Here is a 22,686-nt window from a genome sequence, read left to right on the forward strand (position 1 = left end):
GGTTTCATGACTTCCTATCTACCTCCACTGATTTTAACAACAATGAAGTTAATGTTTTAACTACATTTACGGAAGTAATTTTAAAAAAACAACTATGTTTACTTTGAGGGACATTTTTTCTTCATAAACAAGGAGCTCTGATATTTTTCAACATTATTATGTTGGAATGAGAAAAGAGATATTTATTTGGAATTACACCCCAACCCCTGGGGCCACCTACACCCATTTCCTGGATGACATCTTTATAGCGTGGAAGGGAGTACAAGGAGAAATTCATAATTTTACTGAATAGTGTAATAAAACCACTTCCTTTTTGAAATTTACCTACACTAGCTGTAGTAACAGCATTAGTTATTTGGTCTAGGAAATTAGGAAGGACCTTGTGCACAGGAGATATGCAAGTAATCTTTATAGAAAACCCACCTATTCTAACTGCTGTCTACCTAATGATAGCTGTCACCCTTACCACCAATAATGATGACTGGTCAAAGGGCAATTTGTGAGGTTAGCCCGGATGATCTCTGAGAGGGAAACTTTTTTGGTGGAAGGGAAAAAGTTAGCAGATATGTTTGGTCCTAGAGGGTATCCATCCCAATTAGTTAAGAATATTTTTGATGAAGTACATGCTAAGAGGGATAGTGGGGTTTATCAACGCCTTTTGAGGTCAGAATTGAGTGTCCTTTTCAAGGGGGAATCTGATCATTTATCCAAAACCCATGAGATTGTTCATACATTCATTACTACTTTTTCCTTAGAACATCAGGATTTGGTAAATATTTGAAAAAGAATCAGAAAATTTTTTCCTGTTTTGGTGGTGTATTGGATTTGTTGGGGAAAGAATCCAAGGTGGTGCTTAGAAAGGGGAAGACCATAAAAAAAAAAAAAAAAAACGTTTTGGAGATTGAAGAAATCCTGCCTTTGGTAACCAGTTCTAAGAGGACTGGGACCTTTAAATGTAGGTCTTGTCCCCAATGTATGTACATTTTGGATAGTGACATCTTATCGGTTAATGGAGTCCTGATTAGGTCCACTTTTCATTGTACTTGCAATACTAAGGGTATCATATATATTGCACAGTGCCAACATTGTTCTTGTTTCTCTGTAAGCAAGACTCAGAGGTGACTTAGGGATCGTTTTTATGAACATTCTTTTGATATTCAACACCAAAGGGAGAATAATGCCTTCGCTAAACATAATATAAAACATCTTAAACATCAATTTTTATTTTTTGGAGGTGAGGTTGAATATAAAAACCCTAGAGGGGGTCCCTGGGCAGATTTCTTGGAAACTAATGAGTTATTTTGGCAGATCAAACTCAATGCACATTTATTACTAGGGTTAAATGACCAGTTGAGTATAAACAGTATTCTTAAGTTAAGGTCTCATGTTATTTAACTAGTAATATAATCCCATACAAAAAATCTTTTTTCTGTTGGGGTAGAGTTTATGTTTATATTATGCATTTGTATGTTTTGTGGTGCTAAACTTAATGTTTCTTATTTAATTGATTTACCATTTGTGTTTGGGTATCATTTGTCATGTGAACATATTGGAGGGTTATGTAAATGAAGCAGTTTTCTGTTTTATTGATTCTGAGGAAGTCCAGGATATAATCAGATGAAAGCGCTAATTTTCTAAAGTAGTCTTCTGTTTTATTGATTCTGAGGAAGTCCAGGATATAATCAGATGAAAGCGCTAAATTTTTGTTTTAATAAACTTTGTTATTTGAATATATTTTGTGGAGTGGTGTGAGGTTTCACTAACTGAGTTTATTGAGCTGGTTTGAGAGTTTTGTGACTTTTGCAATCAACATGAGGAAATAATTTTGGAGTCTGCTTGGAGTATAAAAATGCCTATGCAAGTACATCCAAGCAAAGTGTGATGCCCCATGCCCTGGCCCAGCAATCAAGGAGCCTCAATCCTTACCCCTATCACCAGAGAGGGCATCTCATATATGAGGAAAGGATAACAAATACACATAGTAAAGTGCAATTTCCCTTAAGAACACACAGAGATCACAGTCAGTCTGGGGCTGGTTGCTCCCTTGCTCTCCAGGTCCCCAGTAAGACTCCCCACTGGCACAGCTATAGGGTCCAGATCTCAGCCAACTGGGCAAGCTAAAATTTCCAGCACCCTCTCTATCCAACCAGTGCTTCATGTCCCTGCCCAAGTAGCTGACACACACACACACACACACACACACACACACACACACACACACACACACACACACACACACACACACACACTTTGAGATAAGTTTATACAACCACATAGACACTGCTGGGGAAGACTGGCACAGGTTCTCCAGCTGTGCCCCTTTTACCCAGACTATATGGTAGTACCACTGGCCACCACCCAGTTAATATTTATCAGCTACTCAAAGGCCCTAAAAAAGGGTGTCCAATTATTACTGTGCAATATTATTATCCAATTGGTAGTATAACTAAACAGTCAAGGCTTATTAGAGTGACTTGATCAGTAAACTGTATAGATATGCAATGTACTCTAGAGCTTAAATTATCTCTACACAAAGCAACCACAGTTGAAAGGTTTTAAAATATTTAATAATAAATAATAAAAACACAAAACAATACTACACAGTGCTAATCAAGAGTTCAGGGATCACAGAGAAATACTTAAAATAATTCAGTAGTACAGTCCTGACATCACAGAAAAACACTTAGTCTAATCTTTCTAGTTTCTAGCTATTTCTAAAATAAAACAAAAGTCTAAGGTAACTTACATATGAGCAAGACAGTGCTGTGAGTTGGACGGTCAAGACAAAAATGCTTAATAATCTCTGGTTCTCTTTGTTTAAATTAAAATTGCAGTTCTGATAAACATTACATCATTATTCACCCTTCCTGGGGTTCCCAGGCCAACAGAAACTGCATCTACATTATTTTACACCTAGGCAGAAACCAGAGCAATAAAAATAAATTTGCATGTTTAAATCTAGCAATCTAACTCTTGGCTAAAACAATAGAAAGAATGTGCTAGCCCAGACAGAATGATTCAGAATCTTTAACTTCAAAGGACAGACATGAAGTAATTTTAACTTCAAAGGACAGACATGAGATGCTTGTCTTAGCTTTCTTTACAGCAGAGGGCAATGTTGTTACATTTTTTATTTCAGCATTTCACAGCATATTCTTTCATTTAAGAAAACAAATCTGTAATTCAACATTCATATTTACAAATGATAGAATTATCTGCATAATTCTATCTGGCTAGGCTGGCAGCCATCACACAAAGATCCAAAATCTTCTAGACTTTCTTGCATATTTGGGAGCCGTACATATATCCTCCATTATTTCTTTGTGTATTGCCTATCCAACTCTCTTTACTATATTTTCTAACTACCTCTGATTGATTCCTATAGTTATCATGCAGTAGTTTGTACACCCCAATAATTATCCATTTTCTAACAGCAGTTTCTCTTCTAGATTCTACTAAAAACTCTACCAGTGCTGGTCTTTCACTGGGGATACTCTGATATCAGTCCTTGATAGGGAAAGCAATTTCTAGCCTGCAGTCCAAATACATTTTTGGCCTCTTCCCATTGTATTACTTTTCCTTCTCTAGTTATTTGTTCCCAGTACCTCTGTTCCTTTGCCAGTTTTTTTCCAGTGAATTCTAGCCCCCTCTTGCTTATTTTCAGTACCCCTAATTGCAGTCATCCCTACTGACAGAATATCCTTTTTTCCATTCCTGTGTTGGCTTAGTTCTTAAATACTTTCTGCTACCTTATGACTATAATATTCTGTATGTTTATTGTTATTCTCCTTAAGGACTTGCATTCAAAAATCCCAGTCTCTCCTAATTTCTTGAGCCCCCTCCCTCTGTTTTATCATCATCCCTTTCCACTTTGAATTATGACCTTCTGATTGTGTTATGTATAGGAGCCTTAACTGTGTCACTCTGAAATACCCCTTCAATTTGTGTAATCCAAAACCACCTTTCTATTGTAAAGATCAACTTATCCCACTTGACTGTTGCCCTCTTCCTCTCCCAGTTAAAATCCATTAAATCTGTATTAATTGCTATCCCCAGCTTATCCTCTGGTTGATAAAATATGCCTGACATGTATAAAACTAAAGGGACTGAAAATATTTTCACTGCTTGTATCTTGTTATCTATATCCATAAAACAGTGCTCCTAGATTCTCAGATTTTGTATTATCTTTTTAGTCTCTTCCTCCATATACTTAGCTGCCTTAATATAATCCATACTCCTAAGTACATACTTTTATCCTGTCCCCATAAATATGGGTATTGCTGAACCAATTCTTGGTGGGTATATAGTTTACAGCTATTGCCTTTGTTTTATCTTCATTAATTTTGTATCCTGAAAGGGTATAAAATTGACTCAGATGTTCCACAACACTGAAATGCCTGTTTCTGGTTTTATCAGGTACAAAATAATATTGTCTGCAAATAAAGCCAATGTTTCTTGATTACCATACCAATTATATCCTTGAATTTCTGAGTGCCTTTTTTCTTTGCCAATGGTTCTAAATATAATGCAAATAACAAAGGGAAAAGAGGGCACCCTTGCCTGCTTCCTCTGCTCAAACAGAACTTCTCAGAAAGGACCCCCCACATGCACACACACTTTAATTTTTGTTCTGATTCCCAAATATATGTTCTCCTAATCAACCTTATTATTTTATCAGGGAAAGTAAATGCTTCCATTGCCCTAATCATAAAATCTCAGTTTATTCTGTTAAATGCTTTTTCTACATCAAGACCCACTAGCAACAGTAGTAGTTTCTAACATTCTGCTTCCCCTCTGGATCATAATTTTTCTGTTAATGTTATCAAATGTTTGCTTCCCCTCCACAAAACCACATTGATCCATCTTGATCAAATTTGGCATCACCTTTGCCATTCTTTTAGCTGTTATGGACAATAACATTAATCAGGGTTTAAAATCAAAATAGGCCTATATGAGGCTGAATCTGATGAGTCTTTACCATCGTTATTAACCAACAATAGTTGAACAGCTGAAGAAAAATAAACTAAGAAAACAAAAGAACTTAGGATACCTGGCACACGCAAGGATATAAAACAAAAAGTCTAAGCCTAAGCAACCAGTAGTAAAACTTCACAGAGTCCAAGAGAAACTGTTAATAAAACCACTTTTAGTGCCTACATAAACATCAGCTGTTAAGTGCTTTTGTTCCAACTAATCAGAATTTCATCAGAACCTTTGAACAGTTAAAATCGATAATTTAAATAAGTATATACCTCAAACACGTGACATAAAACAACAAATCACAATATCACAGTAATTAAATATAAAAGTAAGAAGTACATGTGTAAGCTAAAAAGATAATAAACAGTAAATATCTATTTCAATAAAAAAATAATTATTTTTAAAAAAAATTGGTTATTACAATCTTGAGGCTCACATCTTCAAAATACTACTAATGGAAATAACTTTATTTAAACCTGGCAACTTATTAGCATCTAGTCTAAGTTGCCATTTTAATTCAGGCTGTTCAAGTTTTAACTCCCAGTGTCCACCCCTAATACTTGGAAATATTTGTTCCAACACAAAAAATTTAAAATTATGATCTTTGAAAGAAAGTTTGTGTTTATACAGTGTTATTCTCATTGAATGTACTGATGTCATAGATATATTCATATATGCAATGTTTTAACTGTCTTTCAGTCTTATCTATGCAGTAAAAGTGGCAGTAGTCACAAAAGGCAATATAAATAACCCTGGCAGAGTTACAATCACATGTATGTGGTGACCTAAATTTGCACTGGTAAGTATGAAGTTGTAAAGTCTGCCCTACAAAAATATATTTACATTGCAGGCAACATCCACATTTAAGCATCCCTTTATAAGTTTTTTAGAAATAGATGTAACTTTCTACTAGTTGTCAATTCAAACCTTTCTTTTAAATTTGGGTGCCTCTTGAATATAAATTGTGGATTGTCACCTAAACTGGATAAATACACTCATTGTGGACAATCACTTTCCAATTCACAGTCATGATCATTTTTAGTTTTTGGGTTGACGGACCATATTTAAAAACCATAGGGTGCTCAAAGGTGGAAGATTTTTCTTTAACTGCAGCTTTATCTGAACCTTTACCCAACAAAGAAGCAAAATTGTCTTCATGTTTTCTACAAATTTCATTTTTAATATTTTATAACATGTCAAATGGGTACCCTCTCTCTAGAAACATCTGAATAAGCTTGTCAATTTCTGCATAAAAAGTACATCCTCAGATGTAATCCTAGAGATATGTACCATTTGCCCCTTAACTAAACTTTTTTACTGTGATAGGAATGGTTGCTCTTAAAATGTAAAAATGTGTTGGAATCAGTTAGTTTTCCGTAAAGAACAGACACAAATTTTTGTTTAATCATATACTTAATCAAAGTTATATTTAAATAGTTAATGGACTTGAGGGAGTATGAACATGTAAATTGTAAGAAGCTAGTAGAAATATTAAGAAACTCTACAAAATTGTCTAACTCCGAAACACTAATAGCACAGTCATGCAATTAGTACATGTTCCCTTAGGCAAATTGTTTTTTCACTCCTGAGGATCACATGTGCTATCCCCGGGACATTCAACAAGCACCCATATTCTTTCTTTATTTTTGTATGATTACAAATATTCTTTTGTTGAAGGAATTATTAAACATTTACTTGTAGCTTTTGTTCATATGTATTACTTTGATTGAATAATTTACATTTTGATGACTATGCAGATGCATAGAGAAATAAAGTAATGTTCTCAGTTACACATATATTTATTTTTTATTTTCTATTTTGGAGATAGGATAAATCCAGTAGATTAAAAATATTTCTAACTGTGAAAACCTATTATCACAAAATATTTTATCACTGTAAGGTGAATAAGTGGTCTAAAGCATGTAAAGCATTACATATACATAGTTTTGTGACAGTGCTCACCACTACCTCTTTACTTCTAATATAATCTTTATGATAGCTATCTATATATATGTGTATATTATAGATAGATATAAATATATACATATAGATATACATATATGTGTGTGTGTGTGTGTGTGTGTGTGTGTGTGTGTGTGTGTGTGTGTGTGTGTGTGTGTGTGTGTATATATATATATATATATATATATATATATATATATATATATATACTTATCGGTGATCCTGCTTTATACACCACCTCTTAAGTACAATATTAAATTTTTCTGCTCTATGTAATTCCTTCCCTCACCTCCATTTCTTTGAATTCCTAAGCACTAATCACATGATTTGTCATCTATTTGACAAACCCAGAAATACACATCTTCAAATGCTCAATATTAATCTTCTACTAATGCATAAGTATCTTTCATACTGTAATAGTTTGCTTTTATTTAATGTGAATGCAGTCTAATTAGTAAATGTATGTGTAAGTGTTAATGTATATTACATAATGTCTATTCATATATATTACTGAATGTCTGTTTAAAAAGGTTTACAAAATGTTGGAGCTTTTCTACCCAGGGCTCCACTGAAAAGGGTTTTTTTGACTAAACCTAGTTGGGCAAACTCAGCAAACAAAAGCAAAATACAATACAATAAAATAAATAAATAAAAATTTTATTCATGTTTTAACCTTCTCCAAAGATGTGCGTTGGACCAATATTAAGCAATTTCATTAAGGGTTGAGCACCTCTGAAAGATACATATGCACCATTTTCCTGATAGTATTAATATTTCATATTGCAACCTTTCCTAGAGTTTGATAATCTATGACTATGCCACTGATTTTGTTTTGTTAGTGTTTTTTTTTTGGTCTTCTTTGGTTTGGGATCATATATCTGTAAAGCCAATTTTGGAGAATTTTAGGTAGTTAAGACAGGTTGGTCTAGGCAATCCATGGTAGTGGGGAATCACACCCACATAATATTGACATATATGAGGTAAAATGCATTTACTAACTATGTATTGGTCACAAAAGACCATTAGAAAGAATTTCAGTGAATTTCAGTAAGTTATGTTCACATATCAGGGAATATGGGTTTACCATAGATGAATTGTTTCATGAAATGGCACACTGGCACTTTAAAAGTTGATTGCAATCAAGTTTATGATGGATGACAAAATGTATTTAAACCTAAGGATATTGTAAGTCATTGTTCTGAAGAAGTCTAAGTGTTTTAGATGAAAGCGCTTAACAACGTGTTTTACGTGTTTTAATAAAGGAGAGTGATTTTATTTCAACTACTTGAGTGTCAGTGCTTCGGGTCTGTGCTTTTGGAAACAGACTGTGTGTTTGGTTGGTTTGGGATTTGTCAGATTTGTCCCTGAAGCTTAACTTCATGGAATATGGACTTTTGCTTGACTTTATTAAGATTAGTCTTAATTAATTTGATTTTTCTGTTAGTGAAAATTATATTCTTATGAAGTTATGCATTTAGTTTAGTTTATATTTTATGTTATGTATTATTTGTTTTTTATTCATATCTAATAAGCTAAGCTAACTGCTAACCTTCATTTTTTTAAGCCTGTAATTATCCCTTTTGTCAAACCAACTGCTGCTGCTTGTGTGTGTAAAAACACAACCACCTTACATTAGGCACCCCTCCCACCCCAATCCCATTATTATGCTTATTCTTGTCTGGTGTACACTTGCTTGAAATTATATTTCAAATGTTTAAAAATAAGTTTTATACTGCTGTTGCTTATATCCTTATCCTTCACTTGAATTTTTGTAAAAATATTTGGGAAATAAACAAATAAAACTAAAGTTGAAGTTGAAGCTCACCCTTAAAAAATCCATACCTTTGTCACTCTTCTCATGGTAACAGATTCAGATAGTGTCATAAAACGGACACTTTGTTTTCCTTTTCAATTAAGAATCACTGACTAAGCTTTTAGATGAGTATGTTTCTGCATCTCTGGATCTCTGGGTACAACCATGATATCTTGATTATTTGTATTATAAATTCATAAAACATTGAACTCAATAAGCCAACAGGAGAGCATTATGAGGAAAATGCAGCTATGAGAAATGGCATATGAACCTATGTGTCTTTTTTCAATTTTCTAATCAAGTGAGTCCACAATGGTTCCTTTTCAGCAATGACACAGAAGCACTTGCTGAAAGTGACACATTAGGCAAATGAAGACTGAGTGAGTCAAACCCTTGACTACACAAATCAGCAAACTACATAACTTTAATCCCTGGTACTAACTTCCAGACCTCCAGGAGTGACTGCAATCAAAATGCAGAGCCTTAGACTACTTTGTCATTCTGACTTAACAATGTAAACTAGACTAGTTTCATTTAGTACAGAGTGCAAATATATGGTATGCAAAGTAAACTAGACAAAAATATAAATGAAAGGCATAATACACAGAAATATGTGATGGTACATTTGAAATACATTTCTATTGGTTATAAATGTAGGATGAATAATATGGTTTATAATTTACAGCAAAAGATACAAATAGAATTAGCTTTGACATACAAAGTGGTATAATTCAGGATAGATGAAGCGGACAATCTATATTGCTAGCTTTTCAGCAAAAGTAGGAAAATAACTAGTCTTGACAAAACCATAACTGATAGAGTAAAGTGTAGGCTGGAGGAATAGAAAAGGGGGAGAAGAACGGGTAGTAGGGGAAATGGATTTTTAAAACTATTATTTTGAGATGGTTGATGGCTCAATGAAGAAATGAGGTCAGGAGTGTGTGTGGCTGAATATAATGTATCTTTTGGAAGATGAAATAGATATAAAAATAGGAGAATGGATAGAAAGTAAGGACACCGGGTTTGTTATCTAGGAGAGGTGCATGAACAAAACTATGTAGCCATTAGATACTCCTTTCACTGTAGTTTAAAAGACTTATTGTTTTCTTTTAATTTAAGAGTGAGAGGGATGGAATACCATACTTTACAGAGATAGGAGCCAAGGGATGCACAAGCCAGAACTGTTTGATTTAGTCACAGTAAGTAGCATTTTATCAGCAGAGTGTAATGCAATACTGGGAGTGTATTGCTGGAAGATATGATTTAGACCTGAAAATGTGTTTCATATATCATTTTGTGGGTAGTTACCAATTGTGTGGAAGTAATATATTACTTTAATTCCTGCCAGTGAAGTTGCTTAAGAGCATGGCAATGGTGAGATCTGTAGAGTGATGGCCGGTTGAGAATTTGGCTATCTTATTATAACATTGTTTCAGCTGGAAAAGTTGAGTGGATTGTAGGTTAATCAATATGGGAGCTGCACATGGGAGAGTTGGGAGGAGGAAAGATGATGCCATGTTTTTCTTACTGGGGTGCCTTCTGTGCAGAGTCTGCATGTCATCCCTGTATCTGCATGGGTTTCCTTCGGGTACTTCTGTTTCCTCCCACGTGCCAAAGACACGCAGTAGGTGGATTGGACACTTTAAATTGGCCATAAGAGTGAGTGTTCATGTGAGTGTGTGGTCTGGAAGAACAACAATAGCAGAATGGTGAAAACCTTGGCTCTAGATGATTGTCACTGTTAAAGTGACACCCCAACCACATGTGCAAAAATGGGAAAAGGTGCTGTGGGTGGATGGATGGATGGATCTTTGCATTGGCTGTTAGGCATGATTTAACCCTATAGAGGGTGCCATGTTTTTGATGAGTTTTATTTACTGCCTGTTTTATGTGGAAGTTAAATTTCAGGCTTTCATCAATGATGACTGTGTGATGTTATGAGGTAGTGTCATCTGTGCCAAGGAGAGTAGGGCAGTACATGTGTACATATGCCAGCACAGCTAGTTGGAGTTCTGTAAAACATTTTATGTTATTTGACTATCACACCAATTTGTACAGATGTTTGAGTTAAAAATATATTTGTAAAGTTACTTGTGTTAAATGTACATCAACAGTAGGTCCTGCTGGACAGAAAGAATGTATGGATGTATATTAGGTTGTATTGTTGTTAACTGATCAAATGTGCATGTTTATCAGAGAACCCTGGAAGGGTGGACAGTGTGAAATTGTGTTACAGCTTTCAGATGTTGCCACGGATATTAGCAAAGCCCTGTGTGTGTATGGTAACAGACTCAGGTGACCAGGGGGGATGTCATCCTCTAACCAGCATCTGGTTTCTTTGGAACTCTCGCAGCAGGACTTTGGAACCTAACAGGAAAGATTCCTGACAAGATATATATCTCACACATCCACACAGACAAAGACAGACATCATCTGGCTTTTGCTGTGGTATGACACTCAGCACACATCAGCTTGCCTTGCTTTGGTAAGTTGTCAGGGAATAGTAACTCTAGTTAGTCAGGGGCATTTAGTGAGAATAGTTTAGTATTGTTTTTTGAATCTGTGAGAAACTATCCAACTGTATTATTTTTATATCTCTGTGGTTGAAACGTTGTTTATTGTATTCAGTAGTCTCCTATTTCCTTGTTTTTCTGTTTTATTATTTATCATTAAATATTTTAATACCAATTATTGTGGCTGGTCATTTAGAGAATACTTTTAATATTTTGAGAGTACTTATGTTTGTTTTAGTGACACCGCAGCCACTCTTGAAAGCCTTGCTGCTTTGGTCACACTCTATCATTTGTACTAGTATTAATTTTACACAGTATAATTGGGTACCCTTTGTAAGAGACTTAGGGTAGCTGACTGATGGCAGCGTGATTACTTCAGAGTCTTTGCAGAAAGGGACACAGCTAGTAAATCTGCACAAGCTTTTCCCAGGTGTGTATGTGTGTGTGTGAAAATCAAATATCCGCATGTGTATTTGTTAGCTACTGGGAACAGGGACACAGAGCTCCAAAGTGGTCAGTGTGGAGTTTTGTGTGGGTCTGGAGAGAGAGAATGAGAGTCCAGTTCCAGGTCTGGAGCATGCTCCCTGTGTGCTTTTAAGGGAAATTGTGCTTGGTGCAGGGAGCTGCATCTGAAAATACTGTGTGAATCCATCTTTGCTGTTTGTGACCATCCCTCACAAGACTCAGTGGTGAGGATTGAGTCTCCTTGATTGCTGGACTTCAGTAGAGACCCATTGCATATTGGAGGCAGCTGGGTGAGATATTAATTGAACTTCAGTAGCAGATGGCCAGTTGTCACTGAAGGTGTGTGTACTCTCAGCAGCCACAATATAAACATACAGAGTTTCATTTTCACAACAGTTTTATTTATTTTTGTTAGTTTAGTTTAATCAGGGAAAGCAGGCAAGGATATCAGCAGAGGATTATAGCAATCTGACAAAGAACCAGTTGGACAAGGTGTGCAAAGCCAAAGGACTGGTGCACACCAACCTGACTAAAGAAGAAATTATTTCAGCCTTGGTCACAGCTGCAGCACAGACCAGCAACCTGGAAGACAACCAGTCTGGTGATGGGGATGTGCAGCCTTCAGAAACAGGACAGTTCACCTCTTCCTCACCTCAGAGGACTTAAAAATCCAACTGGAGTTAAAGAGACTTGAACTGGAGGCCAAACAACTGGAGGAACAGATGGCGTTAGAATCAGCAGAGAGACTGTGGTATTTGGAAGCTAAAGAAAAAACAAAACAGATGGAGTTTGACTCAGCAGAGAGACTGCTGCATTTGGAGGCCAAATAAAATGAGAAACAGTGCCAACATGAGAGGGAGATGCTGACTCTTCAGCAGGGTCATGGAGGTAATGGGGAAGGGAATAACCCAACCCAGAAGCAAGAAAGGTTAGTAAATTTCTTCTACAGTTTACAGAGGGTGATGATTTTGATAGTTTTATTCATGTATTTTAAAGGGTATGTAAACAGTATAATGTTGACCAAGGGCTCTGGGTATAATTCCTGACCCCCTTACACCATGGTAAAGCTGTAACTGTTGTTTCTAAACTGTCTGATACTGATTGTTTAAACTGTGGTAAAGTAAAACAATGCTTACTGGAATGTTTTAAGTTAACACTTGAAGCTTACAGAAAAAGAGTTTTGCGAGCATAGACACAAGGCAGTTGAAAGTGTATGTGATTATATTGCTGAATTTAGCACTTATTTTTATAGGGGGTGAGTGGGTGTCAGTTCACCACTTTTGAAGGACTGACAGACCTCTTGGTAAGGGAACAAGCCCTTAGCACTTTGCCTGAGGACATGAGAATCTGGTTGGCAGATCAGGACTGTAACTCTGCAGATGAGCTGGGGAGAAAAGGGGATCTCTAATTAGCAAGCAGGCATCACAGTGCAAGAAGGTGATACCCAGCGCTGCACATGGTTATAGGGGAACCCATGGTGGGGAGCCTAAAGCACCACAACAGAGTACACCAGTAACAGGGGAAGCCACTAGATCAGGTACACAGCCAGGACCTAGGGCTAGATGTTTTAAATATAACCAGAGGGGCCTTGTACCATACAAATGTCCACTGAGTTAAGATGGGGAACAAAAGGTGAAGGAGCCAGCAAGTGGGAATAACAGCATGCTAGTGGTTAAGTTGTCTGGAGACAACAGAGGTACCAAATTATCACTGAAGTTTGTATCCTATCTTAGTGGATGGAAGAAAGGCCACTGCTACCCAGCTTCTGACATAAACCATTGTGAAGCCTGCAGTGTTTAAAGAGGAGCAGTACCTACTTGGGCAGTGCACACCAGTCAGAGCTTTAAGAGGGAACCTATTCTAAATACCTTTGGCCAGGGTTCACCTTGACTGGGAGGGTGGAAAAGGAAGCAAGCAGGTAGGTGTGTTTGAGGATATCCTTCCAGATATCTTGATATGGAATGATTTTGATAATGCAGTGTCTTGTGCATATGCAGTTACTCGCAGTTAGGCTTGGAGACAGGCATGTGGGTAAGGTAGCCTGAGGGGGACCCAGATAGAGCTCACACCTGAAGCTGGGGCTGGTGAGGTGGCTATTTCAGGGAGGGAGCAGATGAGTGTAGAGTCATCTGCATATTGTATGATGGTAGCTTAATTGGTTGCTAAATGCAGATCACTTATGAATATATTGAATAGTAAGGGACCTAATACTGAGTCTTGGGGACACCCACTATTATAGGGAGAAATGAGGAGATGTTATTTTGCCACTTTACTGCATTTATTGCTGTTTATCTAAGAGGTAGCTCTTAAGCTAAGATAGTGAAAATTCATATACACCTAGAGGATAGTCTGTGTAGCACCTTTTGATGTGAGATGGACGATTGCCTTTATTTCTGTTCTCATTTACTGTAGTTTTGGAACTTCCAGTAGTGCTGCTCTGATAAGGTCAGAAACCATGCTGACTGGGGGGAGGTAATGAGATGTCAGCAATAAATATAAGAACTTGGGACTGAATATATTTGGCCGGTATTTTGACAAAGGAGGTACCATGGCTATAGGCCTGTAAATGGATGAATCAGTGAAATTTCCACCCTCATGTAAGGGTAATATCTAAGATTTTTTCCACAGGGCTGGGACATAATTTTCCTTGATAGATCTGTTTATTAAAATGGAGATAGGGTATTCCAGAATATCAGCACTAATATATTCAGATGGTAAGCTATCGGGGGCAAGAGTAATGGGTTTCAAAGCTTTAAGTAATTTCTTGATAGTGGAAGTTGAAATTGTTTGGACTGACAGAGACTCTAAAGAGTAGTTTGAAACTTGTGGATGTTATGCTGTTTATAAAGGTTGAGAGGTTAATCAGACAGGCTAACAACTGAATAAAATGGGACCAAATTTACCCCTTAGGACTCTACCACTAAAAGCAATCTACAGAGCCTGGATCATGAAGATTTGTGTTGTCACTGCCACTGTATGACTGAGAGGGTCTTACAGTGATTAAAAAAGAAAAGGGCTATAAAGTAAAGGCACTGTCCAATGGATGTTAACAAATAAAAGTTGAGTTATTTGTGTATAACAACAAGTCATTCATTCCAACTGCAATCCTCTCTGTAACTACCACAAAGCTTTAAGTGTGATACAACAGAAATAAAAAAATATACACTATTGTAGTTTCTCTTTTAGATTGCATATTTAGTGTTCCAGGAGCATGATCGTGGCTTGGAAGATGCTCAACAGTCTACATCTGCTCTCCGATGGCAGTTGTTGTTGCCCCTTTTGCTGTGGATTGCATGTTGGGGGACTTTACTCTAGCAGGGAAACTGTAAGAGAAGCCAAGGATATACGTTTAGCTAATAACAAGCTTTAGACTCTGTTAATTTAGATGAAAAAATGATAATTAGATCATGCAGAGAACAGCAGAGGGTGTTATTTGTTGGCTGGTAATGAAATCATATGTGAGGCTTAGAAAGCAAGGCAGTCTGTAGGAAGATAAAATGTATAGGAAAGTCCACAGCCCTGAGACTCTCCCTCCCTCTCTCTGAGAGAGATTGGAAAAACATCACTTCAGATGTAGTACAGGCATAGTCTAACATGTCAGACTCATAAAAGTTTCTTCACTTATTGATAGTTTGTTGTCTGCTCTTGCAACGTACTGAAGAGATATTGAGGAAAAGATGCAGATTAAAGAAATGATAGAAAAGTTGGCTGCAAGCCCAGATGACCACATGGCTACACACGCATCAGACTGATTTTGGGAATAAGAGAAATGCCTTGAAGACATAAATGAAAGTCATTTTGAAAGAGTTGTGACAACTTTCTGGTAAATTATTGACGCACACAAACAAATGGAGGGAGAAGAAGGTAGAAGTTACAAGATTTTAAAAATAAGTATAACATCATATTGCCAGTGCAAGAGCAAAATTGTAAAATATGGGACAAATCAGTAGAAGTACTTGAATTTTACATTTTCGGTGTGATTTTGTTTCCTGCACAGATGATCTTCAGCTGTTCCCACTGTCTCTCCTCATCCATTGGGTCTACTGAACCTGCTTGCTCTCACCCAGCTTTTCTTTGGCTGGCTCTGCTCAGGGCCACTGAAGAGCTCAGGGTATTCCAGGATACATTATATTGCTGCTGAAGAAGTATCCTTCCCCTTATGGCCTAAGTCCACCCCTGCATGCGCACGCATTGTCAAACTGGTTGGAATGCAGTGACTTGGACCTCTGCAGTTGATTGAACTACAGTTGGAGGCCTTGAGGAATGAATCAATGGAGTAAGAGAAGGAAAGTACTTAACTGTATGTAGTACATGAAGGGGAAAAATTGCAACTCAGACTGTTTTTGTTGCAAAAGGTTTTGAGGACAGAGAAAGTATATTGTTTACTGGCAATGATCTTAGAAACTAATACCAGAGAACGGAGATTAATACTAATGCAAACTGTGACTTGGCATGAGAAAAAATAGGTACTTTGTCAACTCTGGAATTCTGGTAAGCATTATATTGTGGAAGGAAAGACTGTTTTGAGCATGATTACACAGAATACATGCTTATACAATGATCACAACTTATGAAAGTTTTTTTAAACACCTTTACTGAATTATCACTTCTGACACAGGCAAACTTACATCTATATAAAAGAAAACAAACCATATTAACAAGTTCACAATTACAAACGTTATACATCACATATATTCTTTTGTAAAATAATCAATCCAATGTTACATAAGTCAGACATGTCCTGCCTTCTCTTAAACCTCAGTCCTCCTCCAAAACATTTTTCTGTCTGAGTTATTCACACAATTTCCATTTTTTTCTGTGCAATTTGTTCGTACCTGTTTCTAAAGATCCCACTTACAGTTCTTTTATCATTATTACAATATTCACTACTTGAAATATGGATGGTTTAGGCTTTGAGTTCCATTTTCCAGTAATTGTTTTTTTGGCAGCTACCAGATTAAACATAACAAGGCCTTACTATATCTAGGCAATTCAGATCCCTTATCCCAGGTAAAAAAAAAAAAAAATTAAAATAATAATAATAATTTCCTTTGTCACACCCATTTGCTCACCCAGTATTTATGACAAAGTACTTTGCAGGAAATTTTTAAAGCCTGCCAACTCATTACACAATCCGAACATATGTTCCCCGTTACCTCTTTCTTCCCCTTCACACCTCCAACATTTGCCATCTATCTGAGGAAAAAAATCTTTGGAGTCTGCCTGGGGTATAATAATGCCTATGCAAACACTTCCAAGCAAAGCTCCTAAAAATTCTACACTTTGTTTTGGGAGACATACATATACCCTCCTGTTGTTTCTTTGTGACTTGCTTATCCAGTCTCTCCACCCAATCTTTTCTAACCTCTTCTGATTAATTCTTGTCATTATTGTGCAGTATTTTATGTGCTTTACTAATTATCCATTTTTGGCAGCAGCTTCTATTCTAGATTCAACTACAAACACAACCAAAGCAGGTCTTTCTCTTAGAATTCCGGCTATCCCTTTCTATTTGCCTATACTCTGATATCAATCCTTGATAGGGAAGGCAGTCACTAGCCTGCAATCCAAATGTCTTCTTGGCCTCTTCCCATTCTATTACCTTTCATTATCAGAGAATGTTGTCACAAGAAGTTGAAGTACAAATTGACATATCCAGTGGTTTTGAACACCCCCCCCAGTGAAATGAGACTATTTATAAAGTCTCATTGGGTTATGGAAAGTATTTTTGATTCATAGATAGGAAAAGGGTGTGATTCAAAAATAATCAGATTGATATTTCATCTCAGTTCAGTCTTATTTTTTTTTTAAGATTAGAACAGAGGATGTACATTTTCGCAGACTGAAGATGAGTTAATGACATCCTTATTTAATTTTTGACTTGGACATTTGCAATAGAAAGACCCATTGATTTTATCTAATACAACTTGATTACTTTGTAAATTTATGGTAATCATTTTATACTTTGTTTGCTATACATCTTTATGATTATAATCAGGATTTTTGCATAGTTTTGTCCTATTGAAAGTGCTAGAAACTGCTCCTTGCTAGCCAGTCTAATACTAGAGATAGTACATATGATTGGGTACAATCCCCAAGGTTAATTTGGTAATTATGCAAATTATTGTAAAAGTGTTGGCGGGCTTCCAGGCAATGCGTATTTGGGACTTTGGCTTTTGAAGACTCATGATTTATTTGGTTGCATGATTACTCCCAAGGCTGATGTAGCTCTGGGTTGAGTGATTGGGATTTAATAGTTTGAAAGGGTGTACTGGTCATGATGAGGGGGTAAGACGACTTTTGCATGGAAGTGATAAGTAAAACATTTTTATTTTCAGTGAGATATGGTAAAAATGAAACATCATCTCTGTGTCACTGCTGGACAGAGGCACAGCAAACTAATGGGTATAGTATTCTCATCCTAAGGGGTGGTGAAAGCCACACACACTCTGCCTAGGCTTATAAATGCCCTAGGGCAGATAGCCTAGTATGAACCTATGAACCTATGAACCTATGCTGCTAATAGAGTGACTGTGCTCCACTAGGATGGCTAGGTTGATGGAATTTCCATGCCCAGTGAACAGGGATGTGGAGTATGATGTAGTGCTGTTATTATGTATTATTCTTCCCCTCTTTGCTAGCAAACTAATGTGAGTGACTTGTTATACACTGGTCACTTAGACACATATCAAGTTAGCCAGTATGGTTCCCACAGTTAAGATCCCCAAAGTTTATTTTTGGTACCTGAGATGTCTGTTTGAAGAGAACAGATTTGAATATTATAGTCTGTTTCTTTCCTGAAATTATATGGTTATTAAACGGGGGCATCTTTGCTTTTTTGCTATAATGGATTCAGTTGGCTAGGGATTAGTAGAATATTTACTTATAAGGCCTCTGGTTCAGTTCATGGCTGGGTTTACTTTGCATGCTTGGTTTCCTCCTGCATTCTAAAGATAATCAGTAAGTGGACTGAACACTCTAAATTGGTTGTAGGTGCATGTGTGTACATGTGTGTGTGATGTGGAAGAACTTCAGTAAGGCTAGCTATCAGGATAGATGGATGGATAAGGCAATTGATGGTATATATATATATATATATATATATATATATATATATATATATATATATATATATATATGTAGGGTCACTAGTGATATACAGTGAGGTGATCCAATAATACTGTATACAGTTTAAAAAATTAGTTCACTTTGAAATAAACATCATATAATGAGAAGTATTGAGATGATGAGACTGGAGTTCTGAGGGTATTATATATCTAGGTGAATCTTACACTGATGTACAGCATTTTCATTTATGTTAAGTTTTTATGGAAGTTTTTTTCTATAATCATATGTGTGAGAACATTAATAGTAGTCTTAAAGGAATAATCCAAAAAAATTTAAGATACTAGATTAAATTATAATAATCATGAACATAAGATAAGAGTTAATGATGAGCGATGATGACATAGTGAAATAGAACAGCGGAACACACAGAATTATTACATCTGGGCTTCTTCTTCAGAACTTCAGTTCTGAAGAAGCCCAGATGTTATGGGTGAAAGCGCTTAACTTTTGTACTATTAATGTTGATTTCCGCTGTTTGTATTGTCATAGTTCGTCCTCATTTGATGTCATTGCAATAAATCGGCTTCTACAAATCGGATGTGTGGCACTTATCTAGTAGGAATGCTGTGTTTACCTATGATAATATTTTTAATACTTGACTTTTGTATGGACAAAGCAGAATATGTGTGTGATTGGAGTTTAGCTAGAATAAAAGTATAAGAAGTGCAATTTGTTGTAAGATTCTGTGACTTCTATGGCAGGGTCCACGATGGTAGTCTAATACTTAAAATGAGAATTGCATCTGTCTCTACGCATTGCATTAATGTCGTATTACATTTGTTTGTAAGGTTGGACTACATTAGTGTGGAATTATGATGTTTTATTGTATGCTCTCATGGTTAAAATAAATAGGATTAAAAGCAAAAGAAGCATGAGTAAATAATATGGGACACTTAATTAAACTGTTCAGATTGAAAATATGTAGGATAAAAAAGCTTATAGCACTGAATCTGTTGGCTCATCCTGGTAACCACATCCATTGTTGAATCTTCAGATTACAGATATTGAGCCCTAGCTATTTTGTAAGACATTTATTACTGCAACATTAGTAGCTTACTTAGAGAGTGTATATGTGTGTGCTGTTATTTATCTAAAGTGCTACAAATAACCATTTTCATAGACTATCCCCCGGATTCTCTATGCCTTGCACGGTGTGCAAGAACAGTGCAGGAGTTCTAGCAGGCAATATGTCTGCCGTGTTATCAAGGAACAGCCTGCAGGGGTGTGCACGAGCACTCCTGCACTAGTCCTGCACTGACTAAGCCCCTATAGACAAATCACCCCATTTGCAGGAGAAAGCCATGCAAATGAGGTGATTTTGTGATCCAGGAAGCTTGCAACCGGCCGTGCAGGACTAGCGCAATCTGCAGAAATGTACATTTCTGCAAAATCCAAAACGGAGCTGTGACAGCTCCAAATAAAGGCTGCATATCAGGTAGGAAGCATGACAATGGCCAAGTATAAGGCCATTGGCATTGCAAGCAGCCCAAAAAAAAAAACAAAACTTTTTTTTAGCCGATCTCAGCTGTTTAAGCGTAGGGCAGCGGCGTGCAAATGGGATCAGGGGAAAAATAACAAAATAAACCTAAATCAAGCATTCTAACTAAAATCACAATTCTGCCATGCAAGTCAATGGTAGGCAAAGACAACATGGCCAGTGAGTAGTGGTTGCTAAGGGGGGAGGTTCAGTGTGAGACATGTAACTATGCATTAGCAGGCAATCCTATGCAAATGAGGGAAATGATAGTGAATCCCAGTTTCCCCCAGCATGCTAGTCAGGTCCCAAGAGTGTAAGAGTAGGAATAGCTTGGTGCAAGCCTAGGAGTTAGCTGACATCATGGGGGTCTGTGTCAGGCATACTGTAAGCGGATTGGAGGCCTGTGGCTCGGGTTTGCTCCTAGCTTAGCACAACTAAGCAAGGGGGTGTGTCTGAATCTGCCTAGCACTCTTTACATTGACAAAGTGGGTGGCGGGCCGCTCACCGAGTTTTAAAGGAAGAAAAAAAAAGTTAAACCAGGAAATAGCAGCACTGTGCACATTTGAGCACTCTGTTTGTACGGCGCACCCCCAGGCTTAAACAGGAAGGCAATGGGAAGGGAAAACAGCAGTAGGAAGATAATCAAGGAGAACTAGCATAGCTGGCAGGTGAACTGTATCAGAATCAGCTAGTTACACAGGCAGCAGACCAGCCCAGCCCAGAACACTACTATAAACTATGCAAACACCTTCCCCTTTGTTTTCTCTTATAACACCACTAGTGTATACAAGTAGGGAATGTTTAGCAAACAACCTACAAAATGAGAAGGGCTGCAGCAGGCAATATAGAACAACATGTGCAAGAGGCTGAGGGTGGTGAGGATGTGAATGCTGCCGATCAATCCACAGTGAGGAGACAGAGAAGAGTGTACAGACCCAGGGTAACCTACCAGGGGCTACATGAGCTGGAGATAGTGGAGCGCTATAGGGTGGACAGGGACCTCCTATAGCAAATTATTGAGCTGTGCCGGCCATGCCTGACACACCAAACTGACCGAGGGAACCCATCCCAGTGGATACCAAGGTATGTGTAGGCCTAGGAATACTAGCCACAGGTACCTCCCAAAGCTCAACTGGGGATATCATGGGAATCTCACAGGCATCAGCATCCAGAGTACTCCACCAGTTCTTGGATGCCATGTCAGCACATGCCAGTGAGCACGTATATTTCCTCAACACCCGTGAGGTGCTGGTCAGTAATATGCAACTCTTCCACCAAATAGTAGAATAACCTGAGATAGTGGGTACTATAGACTGCACGCACATACGCATCAAAGCACCACCTGGTGATCAGGGTAGGGCCTACATCAACTATAGGGGCATCCCCTCCATCAACTGCCAGGTCGTCTGTGATGCCCAGGGCATCATAATGAATGTGTGTGTTGGCTGCCCTGGAAGTTATCATGATTCCCACATTTGGCAACTGACACAGCTGTACCAGATATTTGCCAATGGGGACATCCCTTACGGTCACCTAGTGGGGGATGCTGGTTACACACTGGAGCTGTGGCTGATGACACCCATCAGAAATGCACACACACCTGAACAAGAATGCCATAATGATGCACACGCACAGACCAGACTTATAATAGAGCATGTGCTTTGGATGCTCAGGTCATGGTTCTGGTGTCTGGACACATCCGGTGGAACCTTGCAGTACTCACCAGCTACATGTACCCAAATTGTTATGGTATGTGCCATGCTACACAATATGATCCTGTGGAAACAGCTGCAGCAGGAACAGCACAGGGCAGGGCCACACAGCCCCCCACCAATGCCAAGGTCTGCACAGGCATAGAGTGACTCGAAGGAGGAACAACCTGAGCCTGCCCCAGTAGGCAGATGGAGGTGTGCCCAGTAAGCCAAGGCCATGGCAAAGAGACAATGCATAGCACATACACTGACACAATAAGGACCTAGGGAATGACACCTCTCTCTGACTCACACATACATAAAAGGGATGCAAAACATGAAACTACCTGTGCTCAACCATGTATAGGGCATGTACTATGTGCATCCAACATAGGCAGCCCTCCAGCACCATCTGCAATCCTGGCACACCCACAAGGTAAGTCAGTCAACCTACAAATTGCCAAATGGAGTAGAATGTGCTGTTACCTGTATCTATGATATGGATGTGAGCATGCAAGGGAATTGAGTGGCTGAATGTTATGGCAGCAGAAAGTAGACACCCATAGTGGCACCATGACATCTGTAACACATACTGGAGTCACCATAGTAGCCAGTACTACACAGGGTGACAAACCCCACTGCAGGAAATGTGCTGGG

The sequence above is a fragment of the Protopterus annectens genome, chromosome 2.part0 (genome assembly GCF_019279795.1).
Source record: "Protopterus annectens isolate FY-2018-M chromosome 2.part0, PAN1.0, whole genome shotgun sequence".
NCBI classification, from domain to species: domain Eukaryota; kingdom Metazoa; phylum Chordata; order Ceratodontiformes; family Protopteridae; genus Protopterus; species Protopterus annectens.